The sequence below is a fragment of the Charadrius vociferus genome, unplaced genomic scaffold (genome assembly GCF_000708025.1).
Source record: "Charadrius vociferus isolate BGI_N301 unplaced genomic scaffold, ASM70802v2 scaffold217, whole genome shotgun sequence".
NCBI lineage: Eukaryota > Metazoa > Chordata > Aves > Charadriiformes > Charadriidae > Charadrius > Charadrius vociferus.
Window position 1 is genome coordinate 215,980 of NW_009649190.1, and position 6,121 is coordinate 222,100.

Below are 6,121 nucleotides of genomic sequence, written 5' to 3' on the forward strand. Positions count from 1 at the left end.
TGGGAAAACTAGCCCATAAATCTTGATAGACATAAAATACTAACCTTCAGGCTGAAAATATCAAAGATCTGGAACGTTTCACTGTAGAATATTTTCCATTTCACAGTATGAGGATCTTACAAATGCTAACATATATAAAGAAGGGTCACAAATTCCAATTGAACTACTTGCACTATCAGTGTCAAAATTTGTCTACAATCAGATTTTTAGAGTGGTCAACAAGGAATAAAATTGTTATTTTTTAATTTTGTACATAAAGGTTGTGACATCATCTAATGAAAGCTTTATTTAGATGTCATTTTTCACTTATAAAAAAAGAAACAGACAAATATTGCTGTTATAGCAACAGAAACAGAAGACACACTGCAGTATCCCATCCTCCCCACATGAAAACATGACTGTCAGAGATTGAAGCCGTGCTCCTAGGAGAATAGGGACAGGCATACATTATTCAGTGTGTTTTGGAGCCTTCCCCCTGACCCAGGAAAACTGAAACAGCTATGTATCCACAACAAAGCACTCTGAGCTTAGCAAGTCAAGAGTTCATACTAACTTGCTCAAGACTTTTTTGAGTTTTTTTTCCAGAATAACACTACGTATTGCTTCTTCGAAAGCTGCAATTTGGTACTGAAATAATCTTTTATAAATTTCAAGAATTTAACTGCTACAATAAAATTACTTCTCAGAAAAATAACTTTATCCTGCCATATTAAATAGATATCAACTCTTTTCAAGCCAACTGTTTGCCAAAACACCCTGAAGACATTAAACACAAAGTAATGACTAGTTTTACAAAGTTACAAATTATGTGAAAACTGGCTTGCCAACAATAGCTTTCATAGTTGCTATGTCTTACTTATTAAAAAAAAATTACCAAAAATAAAAATTCAATATTATGAAGTATTGAGTTTTGAAACTCTTCTAATAACCTATTGTTCAATCAATTCAAAGCTGATTTCTAAAACAGTAAAACTGCTTTTGCCAACAGCAAGTTCTTTTCTCTGCCTTTTCTTTCAATTGGAAACCAAAACAATAGGCTTCTAATGAAACTGCAGCACTCACTAGGAAGCAGTGGGCAATAAAAAGGACTAGTGTGAGAAAACAGCGTCAAAAAAAGGGTCTGTCTTGAAATTCAAGTCATGCTTATTGAATTGAACCAATATTTGCTCTTCACACTTTTTTAATTGCTGCTAAGTTAATGCACTGCAACTTTATCTCCAGAAAAGCTAAAGATGCCCCAAAAGTCACATATAAAATCCCTTTGATTTTAATACAAGCTAGATTAGGTGGGGCTTCTGAGATGTTAATTAAGATGTATTGTTAATGTTAATTAAGATTTACACCAAATAAAAAAATTCTGAAGTAGCTATTCCTATGTGTAGAGTTACTCCTTTCCTGGCACCGTTTAGCACATGTTAAGTGATGCACATGTGCAAACAGTTCTGCCCTTAATATGCTATGCTAAATTTTTTATTCTTACAGCAATATAGTCTCTGGCCTAAAAATTTAATAATAGCCAGTCACCATCATGTAGAGCAATACCAGACCAGTAAAAGATATTACATGAGAAGTCAGCTACCGCCATTACAGCTTCTCTTCACAAGGAATCAAAAGAACACTCAAGAAGATATAGAAGAAAAGTTCAGTAAGACCAAGCAGTCAGCACTGACAACAGAAAAGCATTCACCACATGCTACTATGAGTAGAACTTAAGTGTAAAATTTGCCTTGTATTGATATTATTTGACTCACAAGCTGGCAAAGCTTCAGCTTGATCAAGCCAAACCTTCACCTCAGAGCATAACTGCTGCATTCATTACTCAGCATAGCTATGATAGCAAGTCTTCCAGCATGGATGGAAGCACAACACACTTTGCTTTCATTCAGCTTAGTGAGGTTGCATAGATAATCACACAAACTCATCCTTCAAACATTTTCTAAGTCTGTCTTCAAGAGTTTTGTTGTGATAACTGTCCAACTTTCTGAAGCACAGATATAACCAAAGTGGTGTACAGGGTGAAATCTCTCCTAACCCACAGTTTTTCAAGCACACCTGTGACTGTCCTAGATATCCATTGTTAATGCTGGTGATAATCGACATCATGTTTTCGAGACAGTGAGGGCGTCCACAAAAACAAGGGTGGGAAGGTTAACACTGAGGTTTCACCTCAGACCTCCACAGCAGTTTGGTCAAAACACCAGTTTTATTGATTATATAGCCTAATTTTTTCCACCCTCAATTCCATAGTTTCTTCAAATTAAAGCTGGTCTGGAACAGGTACGTTAGGTACCAGAAATACAGAGGCTGCTAAACTCCTTGCTGGTAAGTTCTGAGTGCATTCTGGTGATGACAGCATTTTCTTTATTGTTCATATTGCAAAAGAGACTTGAGCTGCTTTCAAAGTCCAGAGAGCACATTAAACCTTTTATGAAGACATACAACTTGTTTCTGTGCGTTAAAGGATGAGTTTTTCTCACTGTATTTTGGGCTTTTATAAAACAGAAACCCAGCTGTGCTAATGCTTCTGAACTATTTCAGTAATGTTTAAAGATTTCAATACAGTAATGAAAACAGATAGGAGAAAGGGTAAGCGACCTAACCTGCAAGAAATATTTACAATGAAAAACAGAGAGGCAACATCTGAACAAGAGTCCTCAGATTTGGATCAATGCTGTCTCATTAGAAAGGGAAGAATATATCGAATAGGCCACACATTATTTATTCTCAACTCTTCCATATTTTTAATGGGGTGGCAGGAGAAAGGTCAGTTAAACTGTGAAAACTATGTTCAGGGTTTAGTTGTTTGTTTTGAACCTCTATTTTAACCTTCAAATTAAGTTGTTTCCTGTGCCTGAGACAAGCTTGTATTTCCATTTACAAGCCTAGTGTCTTATGCACATAGAGACATGTGATCTCTGCATCCTGCACAAAAGCAATGTTTCCAAAAACAGAAATGAAAAGCAAAATTCATTCAGCTGCAGGCACAGAACAAAGACAGCAAACTGAAAGGCACAATAATAATATTGTTCCCAGCTTAGGAAACACTGAAAGGTTATTTTTTTGCATTGACAATTTGGACAGTTTTAATGCATGACTTATCAGGAGAGAGGAAGGTTGCATTTATTAAGAAATTAGAAAGCAGAGACTGTTCCTGAATATAAAGCACAGAACCATGCCAGATCTGTGTGTCCCTATCGTTTGGACATTTCATTATTAGACCTTAGCCAAACTGTTTGACTCTTTCCTTACCACCAATGCATGACAATACCAATTTATCACTTGAAGGTGCCACACTCAACTTTGATTGTCTCCGTCCCTCTAAACCATGTCTGAGAAGATATCTAAGAGGAGCTATCAGCAGCTGAAACTTAGAAGCCATGTTCAACTTTTCCTCTTTTTTTTTTTTTTACATTAACTACATACTGAAAATTTCTCAAGAATTTGCTCAAAATTAGCAGTTATCTCAAGCTTCTAGTCAGAGATTTTGGATGGTCACTTTCTCCAGTAAGTTAACTTTTTTTTTCATATTACAAGAAATAATTACAAGTAAAAATCCCTACACAGGCACAAAATCAAGTTGCATTTCAAAGCTTTCCTAAGCAGTACACCCCCTTCAGACACTTAACTGAGCTGATGCATAATAGGCCTGGAAAGAATTGAAAATATTTCCCTTGCTTTATGTGGGAAAATTTGGAATATTCCTGGCCACAGCTGCCAGGTTTCTTAAGACTGTCTAACAAATTAGATACTGGCCATCAAATGAGCATGGTAAAGCTCTTCAGAATTTAAAGTCCTAACAAATGGTAAGATTTCAGCTGTTACAGAAGTTTACAGTCCCTTGACTAACCAGTTCTGTTTTAATTGTCTAACACACTCTCATCCAACCTTTCAAAGTAGGCATCTTTCGAAAGAAGACAGGATCTTATTTTTTGCCTCAAGTAATCTGAATTATGTTAATGAAAACGTAGTTCTATTTAAAAACAAATCAGGGTCAGTCATCCAGAAGACAACAGATTTCAGTCTCATTTCCATCACAGGCTGTGCATACAGGGAAAATTCATTATTTATACAGACTTTTCACTGAGTAGATGTCAATGCACTTAATTAAGTCTCCAAGCAGGCATAGAACTCTATTTCTTTTGTAGCTGCTATTACAGCCTGCAGTCTAAGGTCATATTTGTAACACTGTCCGTTTCGTAAAGAAGCACCTGTTTTTTCCTCCTGTCACTGAGGCAAGGACCCTTGTTAGAATCTGCTCACATTTAAAGCATCTTTGTACAACACACAACTTCATATGAGAAATCACTAACTGCTGCGTAATTCTTAGCCATGTAGCTTTCCCTCTTCATAGAGCCAGCACAATCCAGTTTTGCAGTTCAGTTAGGTCTTGATCACTGCACAGGAAAGACTGTCCACCTCCACATACAACTAGCTAATGCACACTGACTGGTAGTCATTTCAAATTAGCAACATTGTTATGTTAACAAAGGGTAAAATAAAAAGCATTGAAGTACCTTGTTGGAAGCCTCAGTTTAGTTTAGAATATAACCCAAAACAACAGCAAATGTTAAAACACTAGCAAAGAGTTTGTAAATGTTAGGATGTAATGCAACACACCATGGCAGAAACCAGCCATTTGGGTACCTTACAAGAGAGGCAGGTACAGACAGCAATTCTGTGCAATTTCTCAATTTGCTGAATTTACAGAAAAAGGAAGCCAATAGACTATAGGGATAACGTCCAGCTTCACAAGTCTTCAAGTCCATAATAAATAAAGACATTCTTACTGGAAGCTTCTGGCATAAACTAGCACACTTTTTCCCAAATGCAAGCTGCGTAAAGCATCCATGGTTGAGGATTTTTGAAGGGGAGTGTGGACAGACAAATTCAGTACCCTCTACCAAAACCACCAAACTTAGCAAGAATAAACAAATGGAACTTAAGCTATGCCCTACTTCACCAAGAAAAAAAGTTACAAATGTCTTCCAAAAAAGGAAGTTACCATAAAAATCTCGAACTCTAAGCATCAGAAATACTTTCTGGGGAGCGGAGCACAAAACCTACTCATATCAATAAAGGATTTCCATCCACCACATTTGCTTCAATATAACACCTGCCCTTTTAGACTGCCCATGTAAGCTCTGGGATCTGAACTGCTTGAAAAAGTTCAAAGCACTATGAACGGTTTAAGTTAACTTCAGTCTTGATTCACCTCAAATCAGTGGAAGTCCTGCATTCACACAGATTAACTTCCTAAACATATATGATTGATGGTTTGTTTTGAGGTTTCTTTTTGTTTGGCTGGAGGGTTTGGGGCGCATGTTATGAACAAAAAAGTACGCTCAGAGATGCTTTTAATCCCTAATTCTAAACCCGCTTTTAGACCAATAGCTGAAACAGTAACAGTCTATAACCAAATGAGTCAGTCACTTCACTTCCCACAAGTATTTATTATCTTCTAAACTTCTGAGTAAATTTAGCACACGCAGATAGTTTACATCACGGAATTTAGAAGCTGTACTGCAGCGCAACCACATCTCTGGGATTATTAAAGTTTCATATCTTACAGGTATGGATGGCTTTAGTCAGTTCTAAGGACATTTTTCACAGGGATAGATTTACACATATGTGCATTTGCATGATCTGGGCCCTAACAAAGCTGTCTTCTGCTCGAAATGCTGGTGTAATATGATTATTTCCCCCCCCCTAATTATCAGTACTGGAGAAAATACCTTTTTTTTTTTTTTTTTAAAAGCAGGTTAATCATAGCCTCTAGTAGCACAAATAAAGATCCCAGCTTCACAGACTTTTGCAGGAAGGTATGCCTACTCATCAGCCTGCTCAAGTGAGTGAAACCATCACATACCTACCTGGGCGTAACAGTATGCTTAGAAATGCCCGTGAAGGCATCTAGATTTCAAGGTGACTATATGAAAAGGCACCTTCAGAAAAACAGAAGGGGGAAAGTAGAAGGGGGGAGCAGGGGGGGAACACAACCCACGGCGGGTCCTTAAAGAGCAGAAGGGAAGGCAGCAGCTGGCAGCCAGGAAAGGCAGCGACCGCAGAGCCTTGCTTCCCAGCGGAAGGCAAGCGACAGCCGGGGACAGCGGTTGCCGATGCC